The 20,153-nt window shown below is 41.6% G+C and overlaps 1 protein-coding gene and 1 long non-coding RNA gene across 9 annotated transcripts in view; one reads left to right on the top strand and one right to left on the bottom strand.

Moving 5' to 3' along the window:
* Positions 1–14,545, bottom strand: part of LOC119621585 (uncharacterized) — an 89,301-nt gene extending 74,756 nt beyond the window's left edge. For 2 of the 4 annotated variants that reach the window (XR_012090430.1, XR_012090429.1), the window contains exons 1-2: positions 13,063–14,545; positions 9,955–10,042 (exon numbers count right to left, since the gene is read on the bottom strand). This is a non-coding gene — a long non-coding RNA (uncharacterized lncRNA). Of the gene's footprint in view, positions 1–337; positions 2,460–6,302; positions 6,467–9,954; positions 10,043–13,062 lie in introns of those variants that run through there. The other 2 variants (XR_005238141.2, XR_012090428.1) reach the window with 2 other exon arrangements.
* The window catches only part of CALD1 (caldesmon 1), a 270,316-nt gene that overhangs the window by 43,402 nt on the left and 206,761 nt on the right, over positions 1–20,153 (top strand). The gene's annotated exons all lie outside the window — the stretch shown is intronic.

Below are 20,153 nucleotides of genomic sequence, written 5' to 3' on the forward strand. Positions count from 1 at the left end.
TTATCATCTAGGGCTGGGCATGGTGGCTCACAACTGTAGTCCCAGCACTTCAGGAGGCCGAGGCAATGAATCCCTTGAGCTCAGGAGTTCAAGAGAAGCCTGGGCAACGTGGCAAAACCCTGTCTCTACCAAAAATACAAAAAGTTAGGCGGGTGTGGTAGTGTGCTCCTGTGGTTCCAGCTATTTGGGAGGCTGAGATGGGATGATCGCTTGAGCCAGGAGACGGAGGTTGCAGTGAGCCGAGATCGTGCCACTGCACTCCAGCCTGGGTGACAGAGTGATACCCGTTTCAAAAAAGAAAAAAAAAGTTTATCATCTGTACTCTTGAGTCCTTTGATTCCTCATCCAAGGCATAGTTTATTTTCAGAAATATCATTCATGTAGTATTTTAACTCAAGACATACTGGGAGAAGATTTCCAGGAGAAAGTTAATAAGGATCTTCAAATGGCAGAAGAATCAGGAAGATCAGACCTGAGAGCTTAATGGAATAGCTTTCAAAAGCATGATGAATCATCTTGGATGTGCAACTTGGGCAGAACGCTTATTTCATATAGGCTAAGTAGAGAGTATTGAGCCTGTCAGAAAAGGAAGCTTTCAGCCTGATGCCAAAAAAATTTGCTAGTCAAAATAACCAGTCAAATAATTTCCAAATTAATTATTTTTCATTTTGTGTTTGCATTTGTACATCCAGTCTCAGATTCTCAAAGGAATAAGTTATGATTTTAGCACACAGAAGTTTAGATTCTTCTCATCACTACCCTAAACCATCCAAATTATAAAAGTGAAACTATATATTATACAGTGATACCTTCATAAATCTATTTCCAAATGCCAGAAAATAGGCATCATGAGTGGGGAATTTCATATGTGTCCATGCATGTACAGAGTTCAGGCTTAGAGAGATAAATGTGTCAAGAATGCATAACCACAGCCGAGTAATTATGCAACTTCTATTTCTGCCAATAAATTTCGAGCCTGATTTATGTCAGATCAGAATATAAATCCAGTCTTTGCACCGATTATCAAAAATACACTTTTCAGGCTGGGCGCAGTGGCTCATGCCTGTAATCCCAGCAGTTTAGGAGGCCGAGGCGGACAGATCACCAGAGGTAAGGAGTTCAAGACCAGCCTGGCCAACATGGTGAAACCCCATCTCTACTAAAAAATACAAAAATTAGCCAGAAGTGGTGGCATGGTGGCAGGTGCCTATAATCCCAGCTACTCGGGAGGCTGAGGTAGGAGAAGCACTTGAACCCGGGAGGTGGAAGTTTCAGTGAGCCGATATGGCACCACTGCACTCCAGCCTGTGCAACAGAACCAGACTCTATTTAAAAAAAAAAAAAAAGAAAAAGAAAGAAAGAAAAAAAAAGACTACTTTTCACACTTTTCAGTGTTGAATATATTATTTTCAGACAGAATATAATTAATGGAATGCTATATTGGTTCCATACTGCAAAGTCTGCTGGGCCTTGGGGTGGAGTGGAGCCTGTCTAGAGAAAAAAGACAAGACTCAGCTCTGAAAAGAGAACTGAAACGAAGGATCCAGAAATCGTGATGACTTGATAAACCCTGGGCCTAAGCTCTCATATGAGCAAATAATGAGGGCAGCCATCTTAATTTTTATGGAAAATAAATGGGTGTATCATCTCATTTACTAAAAAAAATAATGAGATGAAATTGTTCTGAGGGAGTGGATTCCCAGGATTCTCCACCCTGTGTATGCCTCACTTCTGCCAGGTGCCACCAATCACCAACTCTAAATTTGTAAGGCCGGAGCAATGCATCTGAGTCCTGGAGAATCACCTGGGGAGTTTTGAAAAATACTGACATCCGGCTCCACCTAGGAAATGTTAGTTTAATTAGACTGGGATGCAGCCTAGGCACTGCTAGTTTTCTTAAAGCACACTAGGTAAGAAGCACTGGTCTAGGCCAACTGCCCTGAGGGTAGCTCCTGCCTTGCAAAGACTATGACAAAGTCTTTCTGCAGAGATGCACACAAGACAACAGTGGGGCCTCTTTCCCATTCTTGCTGCCCTTTCTCCTTCATGTTCTTTATTCTCCTGCCTTGCAGCGCCGGTCCTTGACTACAGATTGTCTTGTATCTGTTGTCTATAATTTAATGCTTCTGATATCCCAGATGCCTGCTGGCCCCTCCCTGGCCTGCTCTGACTCCAGAAATTTGTATTTTCTTCTGAGTATTTGCCCACTCTGTTGCAAACTCTGGCTTTGCAAGCTCCCCTAGCTGCATTGACTTGAAGCAAGCATCTGATTCAACCCTCTCAGTTGGATTCTAACTTCCAGTCCCTTCCCTCTGGCAAGAGGCTGGGGACATCTCCACAGGCAGCACCTGACCATATTTGTTCAACACTTAACTTCTGTGGGATGAGATGAAGTCCCAGCGTGTCCATCTAGATAACAATCTTCTTGTCATGGGATGAAACCAGCCTGGGTTTGAATCCTGCATGAGGAAATTACAGTAGAGTAAGAGAGAGAAAGCCTAGGTGACTAGGGAGTAGGTTCCTGAGCTAGGGCCTGAGATGTGGAAAGAAGAGACTATAAAGAGAAGGGAGAAGAGAAAATGATGAGTAAGACCATCTTCTTTAGGTAAACCTAAGTGTGTATTATAAATGTTAGCATTGGCCACTGTCGCTTATAAATTGCTGCTGTCATTTTAAAAATTCTGTATCATGTCTTCTTCATGACTTTTTAATACCACCATTGTCTCAAGGTACAAGCCCAGAAGTGTAAGTTGAAAAGAAAATGTCTATAAAATAATACACATGCTCTAATTTTCAACCAAACATTAAAAGTAAACCTAAAACCCACTGCTGATATCCATGTATAATCCCTTTTGGCTCCCAGAGGTACCTCTGTTAACAAATGTGTAGTCCTGGAAGAACTGTTTGATGTACAAAAAAAATACATGTATGATATTGCTTCATGTGTGTTTTATATAACTGGAGTAATACCACATACATCATTAGGAAAATTACTTTTTTTTCACTCAACAGTCTAGAGTGGAGATCTTTCATTTCACCACATATAAATCTCATTCTACTCAACTACTAAATGCTAACTATGGACAAATAAGCTGTTTCCAATGGATATGATTATAAACAATTGTATAAATACAATGTATAGTTGATATGTGTGTGTGTGAAGGTTTCTTTAGAGAAGATCAGGAAAAGTAAAATTGTTAGACAATAGGGTAGATGAATTTTTATTTTAAATAGGTATTGTCAAATTTATACCTCACCTAGTAATGCAAGAGAATACCGTTTTACCATACTCTACTCAACACTATCACATATTTTACTTTATTTTACTATTATTTTTAGATGGAGTCTTACTCTGTCACCCAGGTTGGAGTAAAGTGGCCCAATCTGGGCTTACTGTAACATCTGCCTCCCAGATTCAAGTGATTCTCCTGCCTCAGACTTCTGAGTAGTTGGGTTTACAGACACCCATCAACACTCTCAGCTAATTTTTGTATTTTTTTGTAGAGACGGGGTCTCACCATGTTGGCCAGGCTGGTCTCGAACACCTGACCTCAAGTGATCTGCCTGCCTCAGCCTCCCAAAGTGCTGGGATTACAGGCGTCAGCCACCATGCCACATATTTCAAATGTTGCTTCTCTGGAATGGTATTTCTTTGTTTGCATTTATGTATTTTTTTTTATTACTGGTGTGGTGAAAATATGCTTCATTATTGTTTCAATTTGCTTTTCATTGGTTACAAGTAAGATTGAACATTTTTGTGTATGCCTACTATTATTTGGTTTTACTCCTTCACTTTCCATATTCTTTGCCCATTTTTCTATTGGGTGGCTTATCTTTTTTCTTATTGGTAGAGGAGTGATTTATAGATTATGGATTTCCTTCAGGACACAATTCACATTGTAGTCTACTTGAATGGCTCCCCCCGGTGGTGTACAGTACACAGCCTGCACAGCCGTAACTGGCAGTCAGCTTTTGTTTGTGATCAATATGTAAATATTTTATCCTTACTCTGTCTCTTGTCTTTACATTTTACTTGTGTTATTTTTCACAGTGTAGAAGTTGTTTTTCTAGTCATATTTATCGGTCTTTTCCTTTGTGTTGTTTGCCTTCTGAGTCTTGTTTAAGATCATCTTTCCTACCCAAAGTAAAGCATTTTCCTGTATGGCCTCTGATTCTTTTGTAGTTTTACTTTTTATGCTCATATATTTAATCTATCTAGAAACGACTGGTGGATGATGTGAGGTAGGGATCTAACATTATCTTTGTCCAAATGGGTAACTAATAATACCAACAAATTATTGAATAGACATCCAAAAGACATCTCTTACCTAAAATCCTACCTCTACCACCACGCCTGGCTAATTTGTGTATTTTTAGTGCAGACAGGGTTTCACTATGTTGGCCAGACTCATCTTGAACTCCTGACCTCAGGTGATCCACCTGCCTCAGCCTCCCAAAGTACTGGGATTACAGACATGAGGCAGAAGAATCGCTTGAACCCAGGAGGCAGAGGTTGCAGTGAGCTGAAATCGTGCCATTGCACTCCAGCCTGGGGGACAAGAGCGAGACTTCGTCTCAAAAAAAAGAAAATTTAAATTTAAAAAATTTTAAAAATTAAAAATTAAAAAAATAAATAAAATACTACCTCTATCATAAGGCATTTTTTCCTATATTCATAGGCCCATTTTGAGGCTCTGCATTCTATTCTTATGATTAAAATTATATTTGGAGAAATTATTCATTTCGCTACAAATGGTCATGGGTAATCACGATCTATTAGTAAGTGAGAGGTTTGGTTTAAATAAAGATCTACTCTATATTGAGTTTAATTCATAGTATATAACTTAATGTTATAATAAACTATGTATTATAAATGATATGGAGTTCTCACTTCTGACAGGAGGCTCAGTCTAAATCATGCTTTTGTTATCTTTTAAAGCTCCCACATTGAGGACCTGCATGACTCTTAGACAAAGATCTTGGTGTCCAGTGAAGCAGCCAACTTGTTTTTATTTCTTCCTGAATATTATTATGACTTGAAACTCATAACTTGATTCATAGTGCATTAATGACATTTATTCATATATCTTTTAAGTTTAAGTGAACTGATCATTTAGAACAAGAGTTCAAAAATATAAATATGAACTTCTCCATGGGCCCATATGAACCTTAAATGCCATCTGATAGCACAGTTTGACAAGTAGTAGTCTGTGAATAAATATATGCAGAATGAAAGTAGTACTATGTGTAACTTGAAAACTGCCATTCACGCTCTTTTTTCTAGGCACTTCACTGATTTGCTTCATTCAGAGTAGCTGTTTTACTCTTGCTGTTTTAAGACATATGGTATTAGAACTTGGCATGAATCGCTTTCTTTGCCAGAAAATTTTGAGTCAATTTAAGCTTTTTTCTTTGACCTTTTTTCAAAAAAAAAAAAAAACAAACCCAAAACACTTAGTTGTTTAGTTATTGGCTATCAAATAAACCCCCAAAGCATAAATATTATTCTCCATTTTGGCTTTCCATATGGTGCAATTGAATGAAAACTGGATTTACTTTACTCTCCCTTCTCTCTGGAGAGCACAGCCTATGTAGACTAGAATGTGATGATGACCCCTGGATTGTGCAGTGCACAGTACTGTTCTCCTTCCCACTTCCATTCTTTATGTTTCTCTATTCAAAAAGATCCTCCTGGCTCTGCCTGTAGATAGATCCGTTGATGCCTACGATTTGCAGTTCTGTGTTCCTTGAAGACATCATCCCACAGACTGCAAAGGTTACTCATGTAATTAGCCTGGAGACTTCTAGCAGTTTCCAGGCCTGAGTTCTTATCAGGGTTTGTCTTACAAAAGTTCAAATGGTCTCCTGTATGACTATTTTAAAAATATGGAGGCCAGGCACGGTGGCTCATGCCTATAATCCCAGCACTTTGGAAGGCCGAGGTGGGTGAGTCACGAGATCAGGAGTTCAAGACCAGCCTGGTCAACATGGTAAAACCCTGTCTCTACTAAAAATGCAAAAATCAGCCAGGCCTGGTGGTGCATGCCTGTAATCCCAGCTACTTGGGAGGCTGAGGCAGAAGAATTGCTTGAACCCAGGAGGCAGAGGTTGCAGTGAACAGAGATCATGCCACTGCACTCCAGCCTGGGCGACAAAGCTAGACTCCATCTCAAAAAAAAAAAAAAAAAAAAAATGGAGTCCAATGAAACTTTCAGAATGGCTGTACAGGAGGATGGCTTGCTCACTCACACAGGTACTGTTGATTCTGCACAAGTATCTATTTGACAATGCAAGGCTCATACCTTGAGTCAAACTTGTAACCAGTTGAGCACAGAGACTCTGTTCAGTATAGCAAACATAGTTTACGTGGGCCCACCCAGAAACTTTCTACAGGTACATTCCACATGCTGAGTGATGCTGGCTGACTCCGACTGTTGTGTGCAACTCTATGCTTCTTTCCTAAAGCCTGCGTGAGAAGATGCAAAGTTAAAGTCAAAATTCCAAGACTTGCAGATGGTTAGAACTGCAAATACTTCAGGGACTTTCTTGTTGAACCATCTGATTTTAGAACTGGGATGACTGCCTGTTGACTTTAGTATATTTCATTTATAAATATATAGGCACACACATTTATAACATATATAATCAACCATGTTAATCATAGTAATAACAAATGAATGAAAACTTCATATACATTTAAACTTTAAGTGAACTGGTCATTTGGGATATAAGCATGTGAAGTTAGTTCTCCTTTCTTTTAAATATCTGTAGCTCCCATTGGGGTGTGTGTGTGTGTGTGTGTGTGTGTGTGTTTCCAAGATCATAGCAGTGGAGAAGTTACTAATTGCCACCCATTAGACAGATGGGAATGGTTAAAATGTGGAACAGTTGCCAGCTCCCTGTGGAATTCTGGCTGGCTGTTTCTTTACTCCAAAGTCTGTTTTACTTTGTGAAACAGTTTTATTTTTTAAGCAACATTTACTTTTTATTCCCCAAAAGGATGCTGGGAAGGAGACTCCCCTTATTGCTATTCTCATAGTAACATGTGAGACAACTGCATGTACACAGGGCTTGACAGTCTCTTCCTGGGAACATACACTGCGAATAGCCCAGAGGATCTAGGCAGCCACCTGTCACTCAGCTCAGCACCTACATCTGTACCCTTCCTTCCCAGCCCTAGGCCCCTTTACACTGATGGAAATGATAGTACATGGCAATTCTCCAAATCAAGGTTGTTTAAAAATTCCTACAGTCCACTGATTAGGCATTTATTCCCCTGTGGCTATTTCTAAAGGTAAAAATAACACCTTGGAGAGTTTGTGGATCTTTCTAGTTGGTGTACTGTGACCCATGTAGACTTCAGTCCCAAAATGCATGACCATCACATTTGTAAAGAACTACTCAGAACAAGTTAAACCTAAGAGCAATGCCCTCTAGCAAACTAGAGTCTAGAATATACTAGTAAGAGACCAGTCATTCCACAAATATTTATTGAGGCTCTCTTCTGGGCACTGCAGAGTTCATAAGAAAAAAGCAGATCTACTTTTGTCTTCAAAAGTCTCAAAGTGCAAGGTAGAGACTGAAAAGTCACAGGGTGATTGCAATAGAGGAGACTGAGCACAATTACATTGGAAGTTCACTGTGTCGGGGCTAGGAGGGCTCTTAACTCAGACTTGGGCAGTCATAAAGGTTACCTAGAAGAAGGCCAGAGGGGAGCTAGCTGGACACAGATATGGAGGAACAGTGCTCAAGGCAGGGAGAACAGCATGTGTGAAAACCTGAGGACAAGAGGCAGCAAGGCACATTCAGGACAATGAAAACCAGTTTAATCTGGCTAGAGTGGAGAGTGAGTGTACGCATGTGAGTGCGGGGGTAAAGGCAGATTTGGGAGGGATGTCCAAGATGCCCCTGGACAGAGGACTGGGAGCTAAATTATTAAGGGCTGGCCTTTTAAGTTCTTTGTAGATGACTAACCTTTATCCATGAACCATTCATCCATTAATTTACCTACCACGTGCCAGGAACTAGTGCTGGGGATAAAGCAACAAATAAAACAGACAAAGAATGAGCCCTCAAGGAGCTTCCATTCTCATGAAGAGGGGAAGGAAGTCAATGAACAAATAATCAAATTGAATATATAGTAAGTCAAGCGGCAATAAATGCCAAGAAGAGAAATAACTCAGGGTGGGCGATAAGGACTGTGGCAGGATGGTTTGCATTTCACATAGGGCAATGAGGTCTCACTGATGTGGTGGCATTCAGCAGAGATCTAAGGAAATGCAGGAAGAAGTTATGAAGATTTGCGCAGGGGAAAGTCTGCGCAGAGGAAAGAGCACGGAGAGCTGGACCACCAGGTGCTCAGTGTGTTGTGGGAACACCCAGAGGCTACTCTGGCTGGAGCAAAGGGAGAGAGCAAAGAGCACAGAAGCAGTAGGAGATGAAGTCTGAGCAATAGAAGGGCAAGATTGCAGAGGGACTTGTAGGGTTGTATCCTGAGTGTGGTAGGAAATCAAACGTGAGTTTTCAGTAGGGAGGTGGCACAACCCTGCTTGCATAGTTCTAGCTGCAGAAGAACGGATTGAGGGTGGGGTTTGGGGATGGAGTGGCAGAGTAGGCGGGGGAGACCTGCTTATTGCATAAAATCAGATAAGTAATGATGATGACCTAAGCAAGGTAATAGTATTGGAATATGTGACAAATTAGAGGCAGAAGAGAGAGAGAAAATTGAAGGATGCTAAAAGGATCCTGTTCCTTGATTCCAAAATGTTGTTTATCACAACTTGCACACTGACTGAAGTTTTTCCTATTATAGTATCTCTCTCGAGTTTAAAGAATTGAAAGATTCTATTTGGGCACATTGTGTTTTTGTTTTTGGTCAGAAAAACATAGAATTTAGAGAGAAAAATAAGGATGATATATAAAACAATACATTTACATAAATTAAAGATGTATGCATATGAAGCAATACTTATAACTTTGGAAGAAGATGTGCAATATAGAAAGTGCACAGGAAATAGAATAGGATGTTGCCTACAGTGGGGAGAAGTAAGATAAGACGATGTTATAAAAATAATCAAACAAAACCAAACAAAAGAACAAAGTTCCAGAATGCACATTTTTTTTTCTTCTTTCTTCCTTTTTCAACTTTTGTTTTAGGTTTAGAGATATATGTGCAGAATTATTATGTAGGTAAACTGCACATAGGTAGCAAGTATAGTACCCTGTCTTTTCAGACTGATCAAAACAGTAAACATTGTTGAGCACTAGCAACTCAGTGCTGCTTAGTTAGTTGTTCTAGTTTAGAGGAGGTCTCTGAGAGAACAGGTCTCGGGATAGTCAGGCTTTAACAGCGAATGGTGAAAAGGAGAAAGCTAGGCAAATGATGCCCAGAAAGGTGGGTACCATGTGACCAGTCAGAGCTAGGTCTTTGGGACATAAGAAGTGAGAAAAACAGAATTCTGAAAACAAATTTTACCTCCTCCACAGTTCCACTTAAAATTAACTCTGCGTGAAGTTTTATTTTTACTTCTCCCTACCCCCAACCCTCTGCTCCAACCCAGTTTTCCAAATGATATCCTGTTCCGACATTTAAGAAAAAAATTTAGCGTTTTCCTCTCTGCGCTCAGTGGAATTTCACCAATTTCTTTGGAATGACAAGTATCAGAAAAAGTTCTGCCGCCGCTGCGGAAACCACTGCTCCATAATCTACTGAGGTTCAAGGTCTCGTAGAAAGAAAATTTGCAGTCGATTAATTTAAAGTTAAAAAAAATAAAACTGGCAGTCAGGAGGTTACTTGGGTTTTATCTCAGTTTTGTGCTGATAACATAGCTAAGTACTTCTTAGTTTACAAAGCATGTTCACATTTCTTAATCTGTTTGATCTTCATATCAACTCTTGTGAGGCAGCTACTTTACAAATGAGAAAACTAAAACTCGGAGAGATTAAATGACTTACCCAAGTTGCTTAACTTGTAATCTGCACTCCTTCTGTGTTAGAACTCTTCCTGTGTCCTGAGGTCAGGTTCTAAACCTGTCTTTGCTTCCTGTAAGTGGGAACATTGTAACATTTGCCAATGAACTTTATGAGGATATAGAAAAGAAAAGTGGTGACAGTATGGGTGGCACAACCTGTTGGATGAAAAGCGCCAATAGAGGTTTACCATTGTTTGTATTATTATTATTATTATTATTATTATTTTTAATATTTGCGATCAGGTCTTTGCAGCTTATAAACCATCTTAAAAGGGTAGTATTTAGCAGGAACAGACCTGGGAACCCCCAAATTGGCTCCCTACCATCAGGCAACCTTGTCTGTGAATTTCCCAAGGGAAGAAATATGTGCAGAGGCCAGTACTGGATGAAGGAGCACCATTGGCTGGAGCCTTGGCCTCCAAATGCAGGGTATCTTCCAACCGATTTTAGTTGGACTACAATTGAATCTTCAGTTGAATCTTGGACCTTATCACTCCATTGAGGAAGAAGGCTGGTCCAAAGCCCACCAGCCAGCAAAATGAAGAGGAAGCAGAAAATAGAAATGGCCAGGCGCTCTCCTAAGTGAGTGTAGTCCCAGCTCTCCTTGCCACTCCAGCCTGGTAAAGGGAGCATCTGGCCCTAAATAGATATATTCTGTGGCTCTAGGCTCTAGTGCCTAGATAATGTAGAATGGTCTCTTTGAACTTGGGCAGTCTCGAGCATGGGTTTTCTTCATGGGAGGGGAGGAGTGTTAGAGTTCTGGATTGGGAGAGTTGCTAAAAGCCCTCCTAGCTAAGGATTCTGTATTAGCCCATTCTCACATTACTATAAAGAAATACCTGAGACTGTGTCATTTATAAAGGAAAAAGGTTTAATTGGCTCATGGTTCCGCAGGCTGTACAGGAAGCATGATGCTGACATCTGCTTGGCTTCTGGGGAGGTTTCAGGAAACTTACAATCCTGGTGGAAGGCAAAGGGGGAGCAGCCGCATCTTACATGACTGGAGGAGGAGGGAGCCAGAGCAGGGAGATGCCACACACTTTTAAACAAACAGATCTCGTGAGCACTCACTCACCATCACGAGAAGAGCACCAAGGGGGAAATCCACACCCATGATCCAATCACCTCCCACCAGGCCCCACCTCCAACATTGGGGATTACAACTGGACATGAGATTTGGGCCAGGACACAGATCCAAATCATATAGGGTTCTGAAAGTAAGGAGAATCCCCAAATTTGGAAATGAGATCAGGAAGTTAAAACTCTCTAAAATTCATTCATCCCATAACATTTTGTGTGATATTATGCCAGAGGCTGGGATACAGAAATAAGTACTTGCTCAGTTATATCTAGATCTAGATCTAGGACCATATCTCTAACTATCTATACCTCTATCTTTCTATCTATCTATCTATCTATCTATCTATCTATCTATCTATCTATCTATCTATCTATCATCTACTATCTATCATCTATCCATCTATCTATCATCTATCTAATCTATTTGTCTATTTATCTATCTAATCAGTCTCTCAGTCAATCTATCTAGAGTCACATATTGTAAATAGTCTACTTAAATAAAAACTTCCCAGATTTTAACTATTCAACAAAGTGATTTCGAGATTTAGAGATAGTCTTTCTAAGGAGATAGATACCTATAAAACACCAGGAAATATTCCACTAAACATAATACATAAACAGGAGATCCATAACTTGAAAGAAGGCAGTGAAAATGCCTGGCAAAGAGAAGGCAAGTGTTTTAGAGCTTGAGCAAGAACATATGAGTATTCCTCTGGTATTATTTTAGGGAGAAGAAGTTCTTCGAGCAATGGGGTTTAGTTTTTCAGACAGAAATGTCCCTAAAGAGGGGCAGTTTATCAGCCACCACAGATTGCTGGAGCCATCTATCCAGATTGCCAGTCTCTTGGGCTCTCGGTCAGAACTTTCCTTAACACCTCTTTCTCTGTGTCGTGAGAGGGGCTGTCCACTGGACAGAAGACTCATTATAAATGGCCACCTGAGTTTTCCCTCTCAGAATATATTTCCCACTGGCTGGGCATGGTGGCTCACGCCTGTAATCCCAGCACTTTGGGAGGCCAAGGTGTGTAGATCATGAGGTCAGGAGTTCGAGACCAGCCTGGTCAACATGGTGAAACCCTGTCTCTACTAAAAATACAAAAATTAGCTGGGTGTGGTGGCAGGCGCCTGTAATCCCAGCTACTCAGGAGGCTGAGGCACCAGAATTGTTGGAACCTGTGGGGCAGAGGTTGCAGTTAGCTGAGATCGTGCCACTGCACTCCAGCTTGAGTGACAGGGCGAGACTCCATCTCAAAAAAAAAAAAAAAATTGCATTTCCCACTTTAACTTAGCTAATTGGCACTCTAGTTTCTAAATCGACCCTTAGCCACACTTAGGTGTTTGTTATTATTATGGCTATTACTTCTCTGCCTTCCAGAAGATACATGTAACAAAGTGTCCCCAAAGTCCATACAAGGGTAGTTCTGTGTGTGGTATGCCTGGCATTCCTGGGCATGTGGGAGGACTGTATCATTAGCTCCCCTTTCCAGACACCTGCACCTCTTAATTAGGGTAGCAACAAACAACCAGACTCCAGGGCTCCTGGCCTGGACCCAAATCCACACTCACCATTCCCCAGGCACCAACTTGCATTCTCAGATTTGGTTCTGGGTTTGTGTACAAGTTGAGGATAAATAGTTTTGTCAAGGTATCTTCATATTTTGTTTGCATTTTTCAATTCTGGCTCAGAAAGGGAGTAGAGAAAGAAGAAAAAAAGAGAAATATAGGTAGGGATGATACATGGCTGATGATTTTATGATATAGACTCGGTTTTTAAAAATTCTGTTTGCCTTGTTCACCACAATGGCACTAGGACTTAGTAGAGTAACACGTAACAGGCACTCAAGAAATATTTGTCAATTATTCATTGATTAATTAGTTATTCATTAGCTATCATTCAACTATTAATTAATTAGTTGTTAATTAATCTAGTTAGGGAAACAGGATGGATATACTTAAATACAATCAAATCAAATCAAGTCAGTAAATGATAAAGAGAAAATGAGAGTCTGACCTCACTTCTTGGATTACAAATTGTCCGAGAAAGGGTGTGAGCTGGGTGCTGGGATTTTGGAGGCTGCTTTCATGTGGGTCTGGAGCCAGAGTGGGCAAATGTGAAGCAGGAGAAGCACCAAGACTGAAGTCACTGAGGCAGGAGGTGCACTACACGATGTGGAGCTGGTGCCAAGGAGATCAGAGAGGGAGAGAGAAGTTTGTGCGGGGAATTGTAGGAAAGGCAAGCAGAGGGACAATTATCGATTCCCCTAAAATGCTCAGCCAAGCCTCAACTTTACTGTACTGGTAGTAAGATGATATTGAAGGTGTCTGAGCAAGTGCATTAATTCGCAATGAAAACAAAGTTCAGGCCGGGCACGATGGCTCACGCCTCTGATCCCAGCACTTTGGGTGGCCAACGTGGGCAGATCACGAGGTCTGGAGTTTGAGAGCAGCCTGGCCAACATGGTGAAACCCCGTCTCTACTAAAAATACAAAAATTAGCTGGGTGTGGTGGCGCACGCCTGCAATCCCAGTTATTTTAGGCAGGATAATTGCTTAAACCCGGGGACAGAGGTTGCAGTGAGCTGAGATTGTGCCACTATACTCCAGCCTGGATGACAGAGCAAGACTCCGTCTCGGAAAAGAAAGAAAAGTTCAGGGTAGAAATATGCATTTTATTTGTTATTACAAGAGCTAATTGTTAACAACATGAGAACAAATGAGATTGTTTTAAAAACCCTAGTAAGATAGGAATGACCTCTTCCTTCTTGGTTGCTTGACATAACCCCCACTGCACAGAATTTTTGTGGGAAACCTGCCCCGTTCTACTGCACTTACGCGATTCCATGTACATCTGCCAGCAAAAGGCAAGCCCCTTTTACGAGAAGGGCAGGTACAGTGTCTTATGCAGTATCAATGTATTCCCAGGTGATATCGTTTGAATATTTGTCCCCACTCAAATCTCATATTGAATTGTAATCTGCAGTATTGGAGGTAGGGCCTGGTAGGTGATTGGATCATGGGGATGGATTTCTCATGAATGAGTTAGCATCATCTTCTTGGTGCTGCCCTGAAAGGTGATTGGATCATGGGGATGGATTTCTCATGAATGGTTTCGCATCATCTTGTTGGTGCTGTCTTCAAAGGTGATTGGATCGTGGGGATGGATTTCTCATGAATGAGTTAGCATCATCTTCTTGGTGCTGCCCTGAAAGGTGATTGGATCGTGGGGATGGATTTCTCATGAATGATTTAGCACCATCTTCTTGGTGCTGTCCTCAGGATAGTGAGTGAGTTCTCACAATATCTGGCTGTTTAAAAGTGTATGGAACCTCTCTTTCTCTCTCGCTCTCCCTTGCTAGTTCCTATTTTCGCCATGTGAAGCACCTACTCCTGCTTTGCCTTCCACCATGATTGAAAGCTTCCTGAAGCTTCACCAGAAGCTGGGCAGGTGCCAGTACCATGCTTCCTACAAAGCCTGCAGAACCATGAGCCCCTTAAACCTCTTTTCTTTTCTTTCTTTTTTTTTTTAATCTTTTCTTTTTTTTTTTTTTTTGAGAGGGAGTCTCACTCTGTCGCTGGAGTGCAGTAGCACTATCTTGGCTCACTGCAACCTCCGCCTCCTGGGTTCAACCAATTCTCCGCCTCAGCCTCCCATGTAGCTGGGACTACAGGTCACCACATCCAGCTAATTCTTGTACTTTTAGTAGAGATGTGGTTTCACCATGTTGACCAGGCTAGTCTCAAACTCCTGACCTCGGGTGATCCACCCACCTCAGTCTCCCAAAGTGCTGGGAGTCATGAACCACCGCACCCAGCCTCCTCTTTTCTTTATAAATTGCCCAGTTTCAGGTATTTTTAGCAATGTTAGAATGGCCTCATATATCAGGACTGAGAAAAGTTTTGGTGCAGAGAAGCGACTTCATAAATGCTTATTGGGTGTGAGTAAATGAGCAGTTAGTTCAAAAAGCAACTTCATACGCATTTTATTTCATTTAATTCTTACTTCTGCCCTGTGAAGTAAGTATTTGTCTCTAGGAGAGAGATCAGGCCTGAACCTGGGAGGATGCCCATATTTAGGGAAAAGAAAGCACAAGTAGAAAACACCAGGAGGCCAGAGAGATAGGATGATAGGCTAGACACTGGTGTCAGGAGCCACCAAAGACAAAGAGAGAAGCAAGAGGAGTTAGGGAGCGTGGCAGGCAGACAGGGAGGAAGGAAGGGAGGCTGGAGACAAAATGGCTGTGTATCAAGAGGTGAGGTCATGGACGAAGAACGGGGAGGAGCTGCTTCACAAACTAATCATTTGGAGAAATTTGAAACTAAAAGGAAAGAGAAGAGTGGAGCTAAAAGAAACAAGAGTCAGTCAAAGGTATTTTCACCCCAACCCTTGGACATGTTTATAGACAGAGAGGAGGGAGCAACAGAAAGACAAAAGAGCACGAAGCAGCGTGAGGTGAGATGAAGCTAAAAGGCCCAGTGAGGGTTCAGAAAGGGGTGAGACCGTGAAGCTGCAAAGGTATTTCAGTTCTCCCTCGTGTACTCTCTCTCTCTCTCTCTCTCTCTCTGTCCCTGTATGTGTGTGTGTGTGTGTCCGCGTGCGTGCACGTGTGTGACATAGATCCATCAAACCTCCAGCAGAGCTTGATCAGTGGTTAGATGCATCTATATCACATAGTCGGTTTGCTTAATCCAAACAGCCATTTCTCCCCAGTTATCACCAGAGTCAGCAATCTCTTTAAAAATATTTTTCCGATCTTAAAAATAGTCTATCCCCCAAGAGAAAACTCTAGCTTCTTGCCTCTCAGATGACAGTCAGCTAGGCCAAAGCTACAGAACCTCACCCAAAATAGATCAAATATTTTAAATGTTTTCTTATTTGCACCCCTTACAAGTATGCCTGCAATGCAAAGCCAATTGTAAGATTGGCTTTTTTTTTTTTTTTCTGAAATGAGTGAAGGGCGTGTTTTCTGGTTAGGAGGGGAGGCCAGGCCTCACCAAATAGTCTTGGTTGGATTTCAAACAGGCTTCCTTGAGCATGAACGGGAAGAGGAAACGTGCATGGCTGGGTACGCACATGCAGACGTGCAGAGCCAAATGGTCTCTCTCAGGACTTGCCATCCTGGAGTCCATCTTCTGTGCCTGTCAGAGCTTCCCCATTAGAACAGCAATTCTCTAGAGGCACACACCGTGTCTCTGATTATATCAAAGTGACAGTGACAAGATTATAACAGGACAGAACCTAACACTAAGCCTTGCAGGTAACAGATGCTCAGATGTTGAGGGAATAAATGAATTAATGAAGAAATAACAGCTGAGAAAAATCTAGCCACAGTTTTGCATGACTCAGATACCCATTGGAGACTGGGAGAAATTTCTGGAAGCTGGAATCTTTCTCTAAGGTTAGAGCAAATCCAACAGCAATGAATATGGGTGGACTGGGAAGGGTGGAACATGGAGACATCCAGTCATCCTCTATAACTCAAGAAATAAGGAGACAGAGGCTTCCTATAGGGAGGCTGAGGGGATGGCCAGTCCTGTTCCATGGAAGTGAGAAGCAGTACCATTTATCTCAGGAGCTCCTTCATCCACACTGGGTCTTCTCTGATCATGCCCTCTTTCATTTTGTCAGGTCGTCAGCCTTATCCCAGACCATCAGTGCCCTTCTTCTTCCACCTGCCGCTCCAGGAGACTGGCCCTATCAAAGTGGGTCAGTGCAGGCTCTCATTTCATCTGCACCCTACTCATAAAGCAGGTGGCACTTAGCGCTGAGCAGGTGCTAAGCAGACTGTGGCTTAAGTTATTACTCCTTAAAGAGTGACTATTGATGTTATGGTGTCAAAGCCTTTGTACAAATGTGTGACTAAGCTGAGGACCTCACAGTCAGGGCAGGTTCATTCTCCTGCTAGTTGGGCTGGCCCCAAGTGAGCTGCTCTGTTGGCCTGAGGACAGAGAAGCACAGTGGCTTTTCCTGATGTCACAGGAACATCCGAGAAGTAATCTAGAGGACCAGATTACCAGTGCTCTGGGGGGAGAATGTCTCATTTATATTGCAATTTTGTTAAAAAAAAACAAAACAACAAAAAGCTTAAGAATAATACAACAAACACCTGTGTACATGCTCTGCAGTGTTAACAGATGTATTTTTTTTCATAATTGCTTAAGATCCTCTTTTATACATTGCTGATACATTTTAAATTTCTTAATTTCAAGACCAGTACCATTCCCCTTTCTCCCTCCTTATGGCCAACAACTATCTTAAATTTGATGTTTATCTTAAATTTATCTTAAACTATCTAGTCCATTCTCATATGCATTCTTAAATGATACATACAAATGGAATAATTTCAATTGCAACCTGCTTCTTTTTTCCCACCCAATATGCTTTTGAGTTTCAGGTACATTTAGGTCATTCGTTTTAGCTATTAGGTATAATACCCCATCCAATACCATATATAATATGGCATTAGCTATTATATATTTTTATAATTATACATATATTTATATAATTAGGTATTTAGCTATTATGTTATAGATCATGGTTTCCATAGCCTCTCCCCTGACAATTGCTGTTGGAGCATTTTTAACAATGTTTTTAGTGCTGCAGACAATGCTCAAATGAGCTTCCTTTGACATATCTCTTGGCTTAAGAGGGTGAGGGCGTCCCAAGACGATATACCTATAAATGGGATTACAGAATATAGATGTGCACACTGAAAGTCACTAGATATTGTCAAATCACTTAACAAAGTGAATGCACCAATCTACTTTCTTATCCAAAATGTATGATAATTTTTTTCTGTACCTCATCAACAACATTTAGTTTTGCATGATTAAACTTTTTTTCTTTACCAATCTGGTTGTCATTGTTTTAACTTGCATTTTTTGATTACTAATGAAGTTGAACATCATTTCAAGTCTTTTCACCTTTGCAGTGTTCTCCTAAGTGGATTGTTTATCCTATGCCTATTTTTTATTGGATTTTCTCTCTCTCTCTCTCTCTCTCTGTGTGTGTGTGTGTGTGTGTGTGTGTGTGTGTGTGTATCAGTTGATTTGTAGGCATTCCCTGATAGTCTACATTTTTTTTTTTAAGATGGAGTCTTGCTCTGTTGCCCAGACTGGAGTGTAGAGTGCAGTGGTGTGATCTTGGCTCACTGCAACCTCCGCCTCCTGGGTTCAAGCAATTCTCCTGCCTCAACCTCCTGAGTAGCTGGGATTATAGGCATGCGCCAACATGCCTGCTAATGTTTGTGTTTTTAGTAGAGACAGCGTTTCACCATGTTGGCCAGGCTGGTCTCGAACTCCTGACCTCAGGTGATCTGCCTGCCTCAGCCTCCCAAAGTACTGGGATTGCAGGTGTGAGCCACCATACCCGGCCGATAGTCTAGATTCTAATTCTTTGTTTTAAACATTGAAAATTTTCTCTTGGCTTGTCTTTTCCCTTTGTATATGGTGGCTTTTTTTGAACAGAAATTTTTACATCTTGATGTAACCAAATTTTTTTCTTTAGTTTAATTCTTACTTAATATTTATAAATATTAGTTAACTTTTTCTTTGTAAAAAGAAAAAATGCTCTCAAACCTCAGTGGCTTACAACAGCAAACATTTGTTTCTTGCTCCCATCACATGAGGCCTGGGAAATAGCAGCTCTGCTGGTGTTGGCTGGACTCACTGGCCCAGCCCAGCTCCATGTGTCTTCTTATTCTAGAAACCAAACTGCAGAGCAGCCACTATCTGGGGAGGATTCGTTTCCTGTGCTGCTGTTACAAATTACCACAAACTGGGTGACTTAGAACAATACACATTTCTTGTCTCACAGTTCTGGAGGCCAGGAGTACAAAATCAAGGTGTCAACAGGGTCGTTGGCTTTTTCTGGGGCCCTGAGGGAGACTGTACCCCACGCCTCCCTCCTATCATCTGGGAGTCACTGGCAAACCTCAGCACTCCTTGGCTTGTAGGTGTGTCGCTTCCATCCCTGCCTCTGTATTCACCCACTCTGCTCCTCTGTGTCTTGTGTATCTCAGATCTCCCTGTCTTTTTCTTATAAGGTCACTTGTGGTTGGATTTCAGGCCCACCTGGACAATCCAGTATGATTTCGTGTTGAGATCCTTAATTATATATACAAAGATCCTATTTGCAAATAACGTCCTATATGTTTGGATGAACATATTGTTGCGGGGGTACTGCTCAACCCACTGCATGGGGTATGCTGTTATCATGGCAAAGGGCAAGTGCTAAAGGCAAAAGCAAACATGTGACACCTCTTTAAGCCTCCGCCATGGACAGGCACGCCATCACCTCTGGCCACATTGCACTGCTCAAGGCAAACCATATGGTCAAGTCCACCTACTCAGAGTGCTGCAAGGAATTCCATTAAAAGAGGAAGCGAATTGGGACACAATAACCCAATCTATCACAAGTTATATTGTTTGAAAAGTTAAATAATACTATATGACTTTTAACAAAAGCAGGAGTCCTCCACACCACCCCTTCCTTCAACTGCTTCTTTCCCTAAGCAATGGCTCACAGCTCCTTCTCAGCCTCCTTTTCTGGGCTGTAAATGTTGGGGTGTTAGCTCCCACATCTCTGCCCTTTTCTGTCTGCACTCCCTCAGGTAACTCACTCCTGGTTTTAAATCCTATCTAAAAACTGAGGATTCGCAAATGTGCATCCCAAGACTCGATCCCTTTTCTGAACACCAGATTTGCATATGATGCTCCCTCCCCTCACTCACACTGGATGCCTGCTGGTCATCTTAACATGCCTGAAATGTGTCTAATATGATTACCACCTCTCCCTGCAAATGTCCGTCTCCCTCAGAGATGCCCATTCTATTCAATAGCACTCCCATTCACTCCGTTATTCAGACCATAACCAGAGACACTCTTGATTCCTCTCTTTTTCTCACAGCCCTCATCTAAGCCATCAGTGAATCTCCATGCCTTAGAATTCAACGGCTCTCTCAGCTCCCAACAGCACCTCTCACCTTGGAGGGGGCAATCACCTCCTGTTTCCACCTCTGACAATCTTGCCCCTGTTCTAGATAAGGTGGCCACAGTGATTTTTTTTTTCTTTCCTGGCTCAAAATCTTTCAGTGAGCTTCCATC

Source organism: Chlorocebus sabaeus, chromosome 21 (genome assembly GCF_047675955.1).
Source record: "Chlorocebus sabaeus isolate Y175 chromosome 21, mChlSab1.0.hap1, whole genome shotgun sequence".
NCBI classification, from domain to species: Eukaryota; Metazoa; Chordata; class Mammalia; order Primates; family Cercopithecidae; genus Chlorocebus; species Chlorocebus sabaeus.